Raw genomic sequence first — 11,538 nt, forward strand, 5'->3', positions numbered from 1 at the left:
AAAAAAAAAAAAAAAGAAAGGGGACAGAGGGCTGTGCCACTGCCAGGGTCTTGGCTGTTCTGAGGAAGGAACTCAATCTCAGAGAGTTTCTATGAATTGACCAAGGTCTCAGACTAGTAGGTGGCATTTAAACCCATTTACCCCAAGGCTGACTGTCACCGAGTCCCGTGCTCTGTGTCCTCCCTAAGACAGACATTCCACCACTGTTCAAGTTGCTCTTTTCTCTGGATTTGTTTTCTGATACTTATTAGAAAAAAAATTTAATTCTCTAGTTACTCCTCAAAGCCTCTTTTCAGGAGGTGACTTTTTTCTTATTGGAAAAGAGATGTCATTAGGCAGAGGCAGAGGTGAGGCCCCAGGCTGGTCTTCATTCTTCAAAAGCAAACGCCTTCTACTGATTTCCTTCCATCAGTACTTTCACAGAAAAAGAAGTTTCAAAGTGATAACAGGGTGAAGGAAGATTGACACCCCTTCCCTTTGATTGTCCCAGGTTAATAAACCAGTGTTTGTGTAAAGGGATTGTCTCCAATGGCTAAATGAATCTAAGCCAGCCAAAAAAGCTAACTCCAAAAATAATCACAACAGAAGCAAGCAAGCACCACACAGGGATAGGTGGAGAGCTGCCTGTCACTCACTGTCTTCCCTAAAGACATAAGATGTCACTACCTACCAGGGCCCAGACCATAGATTGGCCATTAGCCCTGAATCCTTCCTGTGTGACATGAGATGTACTTGATTTAATCAACCCAAGAGAGGCTGAAAGACACCAGTGGTTTCTGCAGAGGTGATAGAATGATCTACTCATCAGCTTGACTGAATTTACCATTTGTAACCTGATGCTTGGAATCTTGGTCACACATGCTCCCTTACGTGCTAGAAATTACCACCAAATCAGTATTCTCACAAAGTGAATAATTAAACTAAGAAAGGGTGATCTGGGCCAGGTGCAGTGGCTCACGCCTATAATCCCAGCCCTTTGAAAGGAGGCCAAAGTGGGCAGATCTCTTGAGCTCAAAAGTTTGAGACCAGCCTTGGAAACACAGCGAAAACTTGCCTCTACAAAAAAAATAATAATAATACAAAAATCAGTCGAGCCTAATGGTGCACACCTGTAGTCCCAGCTACTTGGGAGGCTGAGGTGGGTGGGTTGCCTGAGCCCAGGAGGTCGAGGCTGCAGTGAGCCAAGACTGCACCACTACATACCAGCCTGGGAGACAGAGCAAGACCATGCCTCAAAAGAAAAAGAGGTGGAGGCAGGGGGTGATCTGATTTGAATTCCACCTTGAAATAAAAAAATAAATTTTGTCTTATTTTCTTTATTAATTTAGTTGAAAAAGTAACACATGGACATTGTAGGGCAAAATGAGGAATTACATTTCAGCAGCGTGGTGGACATGACAACACCCCACCCAGATTCCCATTCAAGAAAAGACTGGTTGCCCCAGCTGCTGGGGGTGCCATGAGCTGATAGCTCCAGCGGTCACATCTTTCAGCTCCTGAGAGCTGCTTAGTCATAAGCTTGCCCTTCCCAGGGAAGCCGACATCCCGTGACTCATCACAGATGCCTGGCTATTTCTGTCCAACAGGGGACAACTTATTTGGGCCATGCACATTACAGAGCTCCCTGCGGCTGGGCAATGGCTTTACTAAGCCTGCCCTTGAGCTTTACCCCTTCTTTTGCCCAAACCTGCTGCCTCTCCCTTCCTCTCATGGGTGTTAGTACTCATAAAAATCCCATCTCGGTTTCTGCTTTCAGAGAACGCCACCGGGGATAAATGGTACTCGGGGTGGTTCAAGAAAGCAGGCTGGAGTTTTGGAGGAGGAGCACTGTCTGCAAGCTGGCAATGAGGACCCATCACTGGTGGTGGGTGGAGCATGGACAGCCTCTGGCATGAGGTAGCAGTCTAGCTGTTAAAGCTCTCAGCTTTGATGAGGTGGGATGGCATGCCAGTGGAAGACAATACCTTCGCTGGAGCAACTGACCACAGATATGTACTGGGGCGGGGCTGTAACTATAAGGATAATGGCCTGAAAGGCTGTTGTTAAACACCACTGATATTCTAGAAGACATCCCGAAAAGCTACAACTCAAAGGCAAGTATGAAAGCCAGAGGACCTTCCTGGTATCTCACAAAGAAGCTTTCATCTCCTGCAGTGGGAGGACAGAGAAATCTGAGGTCCAGGCTCAGCACTTCATAGTAAGAGCAGACAAACTCCAGAGAAGTTCAATCCTCAACCAAGACAGCTCCATGATGTCAAGGTCAGGGTCCTGGAAGGGGAAAAATGAGGCCCACACTTTTAGGATGAGAATACCTAGGCAGGTGCCTCTGGAAGTTTCGATTCCCAGATTCCTCTGAACTCTCCATGCCTGAAAAAAAAAATTAAAAACAATTCTAAACCTTCCCTGTAAAGTATAAAGGTCTAAGCTTCGATGCAGAAGCTGCTTCCCCATTAGACAGCATGTGCCCCTTTCAGGATCTGTCCCTGCCTCCTCTCCTGGCCATTTGGCCTGTAGGTAGGGCTAAGTCACAACACAACCAGTCTGGGCCTGATACAGGAAGAAAAGAGCTATATCCCAAAGAGGCTATAAGCTCTAGCCAGCATGTGCTAGCAGGAGCCGGGGTGCTTAGTCAGTGACCATGGGTGTTTGATCAATGGGGTGAGAACATGGCTCTGGTGGAGTATACTGATTTCGGAGCTCTCTCCCAAGACACATCTTCTCAAGAAGTCTGGGACATGATGCAAACTTGCTACTACGATGGAACCTAGAAACACGGAGCAAGTGATAGGTGATGGGAAGTGACACTGACATGCCAGAACCTCCATGGCAGATGCTGCAGGGATGGATTAAAAGGCTGTGCGAGGTGGGCATGCTGGAGTAAATACATCATGTACAGCCAGAAGATACAACAGATGTTCCAATGTTCAACAGACGAGCTAAGAAAGACTCAAAGGAGATACCGTTTTCTAAGGCCAGGAGTTAGGGGCACCATCATCACTCAGGTGTTCAGAGGTGGCTCTCCCTGGAAGACAGGGCTGATGGTAGGAAGGGGTTTTTAAGAACTAGGTGTACTGAGGGTAAAGGGGATGATAGGGCCTGGAACCAACAACAAATGCCAGCTAACAGCGATTAACCACCACAAGCCAGGTGTGCACAATGATCAGCATGAGCACCCAGGAAGGAATGGCACCTGGGGAAGTACTTGATTTAATCAACCCAAGTTGATTAAATCTGGGTTGATTATGGACAGTTCTATTAACTGTCTCCGTAACTCTCTGCATCACAGAAATGCAGAGTTATGGACACAGTTAATAGAACACGGGCTTTAGTTCCTCTTACTAAACTTCCTCTTCCAAGTTTCCTATAAGAAGGCAGGGGGCTCACTAGAATCCCGGAGAAGCTGCACCCACAACATATATGAAGAACTGGATCTGCGTGATGCAAAACACGGACCGCGGATCCCGAGACGTCCACTCAGCTCCCCACGGAGGAAGGACTTGCTGCTGCAGCTGTGGAGAGAACACTCAGTAGACACCTTCCAGCTGTCAGCTTCAGGGTGACCTCACCCAAGAGCTTGCCCATCCTGAGGCAATCCACATCCAGTGACCCATCACAGGAGGCATACAAATCTGGCCTTTTCCACCCAATGGGAGAACACTCTGATGGGCCAAATCTGCTCAGTAGTGTCCTGAGTGGTTGGCCAAGCTTTTGTTAGGTCCACGTAGCAACTCAGTTCCTCCCCAGCTCAGTCCCGCTTTCTGCCCCACCTTTACACAGTAGCTGATATGGAAATGAGCTGCCGACAACCTCACGCAAGGAAGCATACGCTGGCCAGTGCAGGGGGTGCAGTTGGCAGATGACCTCTAGCTGTCAGCTCCTTCCAGGTCTGTCTGCAGTGAGCCACCACTGAGGTCTCTCCCTTCCCGGGAGACAGCCTGCCTTAAGCGGCTGAGGGACACAGGGCTGCTCAGCCCCATTTAAAACACTGGATTGGATGAGGCTTAATTGGGCCTGCACTGGAGTTCAGCATCTGCTTCCAATCAATGCTGCTTCTGCTTTCTCCTTTCCACAGGTGTTGATACCTAATAAACATCTTGTAACCCATGCTTCCTTTGCCTCAGTGTCTACCTCTAGAAAACCCAACCTGTGCCAAATAAAAAGAAAAAAAAGAATGTGAATTAAAATCTCCTCAAATCACAGCAACCCCCCACTACCACCGTAAATATAATGTGTCTTGAAGACATGATAGCTCTGTCACAAGTATACGAAATCAGCCAAATAAATTGTAAACTGTTAAGTCACCCTTCTGTTTATTCAATGACAATGTCAAAATCTCAATTTTTTCATCAGAATAAAATATAAAAGCCTGCCAGTGCCATATGTAAGTGATCTGTAGCCCCCAAACATTTTAAGAATGCTACATTTATGCCATCCAAACATGTGACATCCGATATTTTGTAGTATCCAGACCTCTTGACCTGAGTGTCGTTTCTCTCTTACCATGATGCATATTACCACCAACTTAGCAGCTTCAGACAACACACACATTATCTCATAGTGGGTGAGGAATCTGGGCATGAATAAATTGGGTTATTTTCTTTACAGTCTCTTATAAGGCTGCAATCAAAGTGTTGTCCTGGGCTGGGGTCTCATCTGAATCCTCAGCTAGGGAAGGATCCCTCTCCAAGCTCACTCTATGATTGTGAGCAGGATTCAGTTCCCCTCTGTGGGTTGTTAAACTGGAACCTCATTTTTCCAATGACTGTTGGCTGCAAGCCACCCTCCATTCCTTGCCATAAGGGCCTTTTCAACGTGGAAGCAGCTTCATCAAAGTGAGCAAGTCAAGAAGACAATAGAGGGAGTCTGAGAGCAAGACAGAAGTCAGCAAATCCATAACTGCATCATGGAGTTGACATTTCCTCAGTGTTGCAAAATTCCATGAGCTAGAAACCAATGATTCAAGGGTAGAAGATTACATAAAGCTGTGAATACCAGGAGGCAGATGTCACTGGGCACCATCTTAGAGGCTGCCCACCACACTAAATATGTGCATATTTATGTTTGCAAAGGTGGGATTGTGCCGTTTTATAATCTTCAAATTTCTAAAATGCAAATGACTTTCTATGTCCATAAAAGTCATCTGTATATCATTGTTAATGACTGCATAGTATTCCATCAAATGGCTCTCATGATTTATTCACCAAGCCCTATTACTGAACATGAGATTTTTTTCCGATTTTTATTTTAACAAGTGATGCTGTTATACACAGTCTTGTATCTAAACATTTCCACCCTCATTTATATATTTTCTTGGAAAAGAATTCCTAGAGAGGACTGGAATTATTCAGTTGAAGACAATGCTCTTTTTAAAGACTAGTTACTCTCTGAAATGTTTTTAACTGATCTCCAAATGAAGGACTTGTTAGATTGGCAAGAGCCCTCCATTCCTCTCAGTGGTAAGGCATACTTCTCTTTCCAAGGCATGCCAGATGTGCAGGAGAGCAGGCCTCCTTCTGGTGGGTCTATATATTCCATTCTTACTATCAATTCACCCTACATAATGGGCACCCATGTAACAGGCCTCTATTATATCACCAAATTGCCCTCAAGAGAAGTTGTTCCAATTCACCATCCTGTGAACAGTGTATGGGATTTATTTCCATTTATTTGAGATCCATTATATGAGAAGGTGCTGGCCCATCCTTAATGAAGTTCATATGTGGCTTTTATGCTGATCCATTTCCCAGAGGCCTCCGGAGCCAGGCAGAGATCACAAGTGTGAGGTGACTTCAAAATATTCATGGAAAAAATGGAATTGAAAGATAAAAATAGAATCCAGGCATAGTGGCATGCATCTGTAGTCCAGCTACTCAGGGGGCTGAGGCAGGAAGATTGCTTGAGCCCAGGAGTTTGAAACCAGCCTGGGCAACATGGCAAGACCCTGTCTCTAAAAAAAAAAAAAAAAGAATAAAAGAATAAAAAAGGTAAACTTTATTTCTCAACATAATCTTCATGAAGGTCAGGACAATTTTGTAGGTGATGATACTAGCCATTTAGTCCATCCCTAAACAATGTAGAGTCCTCAGAATTTAACCTGTTAATGCAGTATTTTCCATATTATTCACTAAAGAGAAATGGGCTCTCTTTACAGATTTTTTAAGATTAGGAAACAAAAAGAAGGCAGACGGCACTAAATCAGGACTATAAAGTGAATTCCTAATGATTTCCATTTAAATTATCATAAAATTGCCCTTGTTTGATGAGGAATGAGCAGCAGCATTGTCATGGTGAAGAAGGACCCGCTGATGAAAATTTCCCAGCAGTTTTTGGGCTAAAGCTGTGGCTAACTTTCTCAAAACACTCTCATATAAGCAAATGTTATCATTCTTTTGCTCTCCAAAAAGACAGTAAGCAAAATGCCTTGAACATCCGAAAAACCTGTTGCCATGACCTTTGCATTTGGCTGATGCATGTTGGCTTTGACAAGACCACTTCCTTCTCTTGGTAGCCATTGCTTTGGTTGTGCTTTCTCTTCAGGATCATACTGGTAAAGCCATGTTCCAATCTACTGCTACAATTCTTCAGACAAAGGCTTCAGGATCTTGATTAAGATTTCCACTGAAAGCTGTGCTCTGGTCTGCAGCTGATATGCGTGCAATGCTCTTGGCACCTATTGAGTAGAAAGTTAGCTCAACTTTAATTTTTCAGTCAGAATGGTGTAAGCTGAGCCAGTTGAGATGTCTTTGGTGTTGGCTGTTAATCATTGTTCCACTTCAATTAAAACACAAACAAGATTAGTTTTTTTCCTTAAAAATTGATGTGGATGATCTGTTGCTGCAGGCTTCATCTGCAACATTGTCTCATCCCTTCTTAAAACACGTCACTCATTTGGAAACTGCTGATTTCTTTGGGGGCATTGTCTTCATAAAATCTTTGTAAAGCATCAGTTATTTTACCATTCTTCCATCCAAGCTTCACTATAAATTTGATATTTGCTTTTACTACAATTTTAGCAAAATTCATGTTGCTCTGAGAGGGGCTCTTTTCAAACTGAGGTCTTATCTGTCTTAGTGCCAATCTAGATCCTGTTCAGACAAGTTAGCATGAGTTTATTTTCGTGCAACAAATTTTCAAAATCCACGCATGGTTTTTCTTCTTAATATGCATTTTTCATTAACATTTTGAAAACCTCTCATGTGAGTCAGGCTAGTTGTTAAGTCACAGAAGAGTGGGGACCAGTTGTGAACTGGAATGTCCACTAAAGGCCTTCATATTCATGAACGTTTTTAAACACGTTGCTGGCCCAAGAAAATATTTTTGTGGCTCAGATTATATGTGGGCTATGAATTTATAATCCATGACTTATTCTTTAGAAACAATTGATAATTTTTTAAAAGTAGAGTTGATGCCTCTGATCATGAAACCAAAGCATTTCCTAAGCAAAGCCAATTGCTTCATACAAGAGACCTTGTGTAGTAAAGCAGTCAGTCCTTGCTACATAAAACATCATACAAAATGTCCTGTCCAGCAGGAACTCCAAGATGGACAGAGAACACAAAAATGACCAGACATTCTCTTCTTGGGATGCAAAACTAGGTGTCATTAAAACTATAACTGAATGAACACATGATGACAGCTTCTTGCTACAGTGTTCAGTTCTCCTTACCTGCTATGGGAGCAGAGCTCTCTCCTTTCGAGAACCTGGGAGTAATGGGAGATGCATTTATAAATACACCCACACTTTCTGTGAATCTCAGCAGCTTCAACTCCACATCCCTGGAGGACTGACTATAGGAATCCATTAAGTTAATGAGAGGTTGGGTGCAGCTGTATCTGTGCAACATGTGACAACAGTCACCCCATAATTGAATCAGGGATGTTTTGCAGAAACTATGAGGGAAAGTTATGGCTTCTATTTCTTAACTACCAGAGTGCTGGGCACAGTGCTGGGCACATAAGGAGAAGTTATTTAATAACTACCTCATGTTTGGGGCATGACTTCATTTATACAAATGCTGTATTAATGTAACCCTCCTTCTCTTCCTCCAAGAAAGGTTTACTGTTTTATAAACATTCCTTTGGAGGGTAGGAGGGGTATTAAGAGAAAGACTCTTGGTCTGATGTTACACTATATAAGGATAACTGGGCAAAGTGAAGAAATTTTATATTTTCTAGCTTTTAAATGTAAATGGCTAGAAATGCACACCTACTCTGGTTGTGCCCAAATCAGGGGGAGTGCAAAGCGCCAATCTATTATTAATTTTCATCAATCATGCAAGGTGTCAGTCTGTTACTGATTTTCATTGCAGATTATTGGAAGAACTGCTCAAATTTAATTTCTTCATCAGGGCTAGGAGCATTAATGAGAGGACCCATCTGCAAAGATTACCTGGATTTTCTAACCAATTTGATGATCCGGGTGCATCTCTCCCTGATTTGTTTGCCTTGAATACTGATTTCCACAGACAGTATGTCCACTTTTCATCTCAGTTCCAACTATATGGTGATTGAAACTGGCTTCCAGGAGTTCAGGTTAGTTGATAAGCAAAAGGCAAGATTCCTCCCCTGCAGTCGGTTGTAACCTCTCCCAATGCTATTCTCATTCTCTCACTTTCTCCTTTGACCCTTCCTGCCCCAGGATTTTCCTGGCACTGACTCAGACCGAGTCCCCTGTCTTTCCAGGGCCCCTCGTCTAGCGCAGTGCCACCTGGTGGTCCCCCTCCGCTATTACAGCAGGACAACAATAGGGAAAAGCGTACCCAATCTGTGAAAAGGAAGACGGCCAAGATAACCATACAAAAGAACGCAAAAAACCGATATAGAGAAACAGAGAAAGAGGGAAAAAAAAAATCTTCCTTTTGTGGAACTTCCCACAGATTCAAAAGTTGCATGAAAACAGAGTAAGAATTGATTCTGTTGAGACTATTTACAAACATCAAAACTATACTTCTAGTCACATCTTATCTCAAAATACCTTTTATTTTGTTTTGGTCAGGGGATGAGGAGGACTTTTGAGTGGTTAACAACTCCCTAAAGAAGCTCTTTCTTTACTGGCTCATGAAAGCAAAACTATAAAATGTTTCTCTATTCTCCAGCAAATTATGATGAATCATCAATATTATTGACACTTAAGAGTTTAGCCTTTCAAACAGCCACAGCAAACCTCAGAACAACAATTCCTACCTCATACAAAGCACCTGACGTTCACAAAGCCTAGCTGGGTACTGTAATCCTGGGTCCTGCCTGGTATTTTGCCACATAAAGAAAAAAAAGAACAAAGTGTCAGTTATCTTTTTTTGGAAATAACCCCAAAAAATGTTTACTGGATGTGATTTTTAAATTTTTCTGTTTCTAAATGGGTGTTGCTTAGTGATTTCTGCCCTACCATTATTTGTGGTCAAATCCATTGTAGAGACTGAGAAAAAGAAGTTCTTTTCCTGCTCGCTTCATCTTCCCCATTGATTTCCTCACCTAATGCATGCCCCTGATGGAGCTTGAAATGAACGCAGCTTGCCTTTTGTTTTCTTTCTTTGTTGGCACACCTCTGCCAGGGGCCAGCTGTGGTCTGGGCTGCGGGTACTCGTCCCGCAGGGAGGAGTCTGTTCCTCCCAGAGGCTGGAAACCGGAGGGAAAGGAGGGGAGGAAAGGATGGGTTTCCTTTTGCTAGGCCTTGAGCCACAAGTGAGTATTATCTTTTGAAATGAGCTGCACTACGGAAAATAAGGACTTTATAAAATAAAAATAAAGCCAACCAGGTGGAACAGTAGAATGACAACGTTAGAAATCATGGGAGGTCTTCATCTCAGATGAGGTCCCTTATACCTTAAAAACTACAATATAAGTGCAGTATTCTCAAACGTATCCTCACTGGCCCAAACGGGGATTATTCACACAGACAAAAAGAAAAGGGAAAGGGAAAGGCATCGGTTAAGAAAGTCCTCCAGGGTGTCTGACCATCACTGATTCTGCATTCCTGAGCTCTCCCCACACAGCCAACAGCTGAATCTGTGGACTTGAGCCTGTGGGTCCTTCTGGTAAAACTGAGACAATTTGGCTGAAAATATTATGGGGACTTAGAGGGGTATAATAACCACCTCCAGAGCCTTTCCCCCTTTAAGACCTCCCGTGCTTCCCCTTGGGAAGAAAACTAGAAGCTCAAGCTGGCCTTCCTGATCTCTCTCCGGCCCATGCTCTGCTATATTGGGAAAGTCACATGCATTTCTCTGACTCAGTGTGTGAGTAACTTAGATGCTCACAGGGGTTGCTGTGATGAGCCCAATCTACCTCCCTGTGATGTCAGATAGTGTGAGGCCATGGCTTTTCACAGGGTCACTTAGGGAAATTTACTGGACTGCTTGCAGACCGAAACATCAATGCAGTGCCCTCTTGTCATCTCAATGAATTTCCAGAAACCTCCAAAATGGACTGTATTTTCTCCATTGGATCAAGGCTATAACAGAGGATTCTGTTACTGCCCAAGGATTTGGAAGTGAATAAATCGTAGCTCTTATCATATTATAATGTGTTGACATAGAGGCAGATAAACGGCTACAGATCCTATATAGAATTACCAAAATTATCTCCCAATTGGTAAACATTTACTCTAACCCTCAGTTGTATCTGGGATATCAATGTACCCTAAAGAATATTTGTAACACCAAAGCGTGCAACACTACCAGGTCATAAAGATAGTCTTTCCAAATGAATGTTGACACTAATAAATGTTTAGTAGTTAAAGTGCCCTCTTAGAGTTTGGAAGAGTTTGAGACCTTTTGGATTTTACAAATCTCTAAGAAACCGTCTAAGGAAACTTAAATTACTGTCGTCTTTTTTGTCTCAATAAATTCTCTCCTAGCCAAGTAGAAAAAGTTATTCCAAAATATGTAATAGCCTCCAGGCTGCCGCATTCAAGGTGAGGATCATTCTTCTCAGGGAGAGCAGCACAGGGCGGGATGACTGGAAGACCTCACCAAGGACTTTATTTGCGGAGAGTCGGAAAGGAAAGATGTCTTTATTATGGTCCTCATGCATGTGTACCCGTCCCCCCATGTTAATGTATCCTCTGTGTTGCTGCCTGCATGATGTCACCAGCAGTGGTGTCTGAGCCATGGTGAGGTAGCCGAGGACACGGCCCCCCTCTGCCTGTGTTTGCTGGTGAGACCAGGGCACCCTGTGGATGTGAAGCCACCTTGTCTTTTCTTTGAATTGCCCGCTCCCTCCAAACGCTGGGGCTTGGCTGTGATTCAGAGCCATGAACAGAGACGTTCAGGTTGGGTGGTGATGGGGCCACCACCAGGGGAAGAGGATGTAAGAAAGGAACCCTGAAGCCTCTCCAAGGCTTTTGGCACCAGTGGGCAAACACTTCGCAGGCTGTGTTTTCCTCCACTGAAAATTACAAAATGAATATTAGGTAGATGCTTACAAAACATCAAAGAAAGGTTGAAAATTGTCTGCAAAACCAATTTTACTAAATATGTGTGTTTATATTGGTTTATTGAGAAAGAATATTAAGCTGTGGCAAAAGAAACGGCGCAGAGA

At 43.4% G+C, this 11,538-nt stretch overlaps 1 long non-coding RNA gene across 1 annotated transcript in view; it reads right to left on the reverse strand.

Moving 5' to 3' along the window:
• The window catches only part of LOC108295036, a 21,366-nt gene extending 12,157 nt beyond the window's left edge, over window positions 1-9,209 (reverse strand). Inside the window, exons 1-2 of the long non-coding RNA XR_001821247.2 lie at window positions 9,198-9,209; window positions 5,630-5,633 (exon numbers count right to left, since the gene is read on the reverse strand). This is a non-coding gene — a long non-coding RNA (uncharacterized LOC108295036). The remainder of the gene's footprint in view (window positions 1-5,629; window positions 5,634-9,197) is intronic.
• Between the last annotated feature and the right edge of the window lie 2,329 nt (window positions 9,210-11,538).

This window comes from Cebus imitator, unplaced genomic scaffold, assembly GCF_001604975.1.
Source record: "Cebus imitator isolate Cc_AM_T3 unplaced genomic scaffold, Cebus_imitator-1.0 Scaffold19, whole genome shotgun sequence".
Lineage (NCBI taxonomy): Eukaryota > Metazoa > Chordata > Mammalia > Primates > Cebidae > Cebus > Cebus imitator.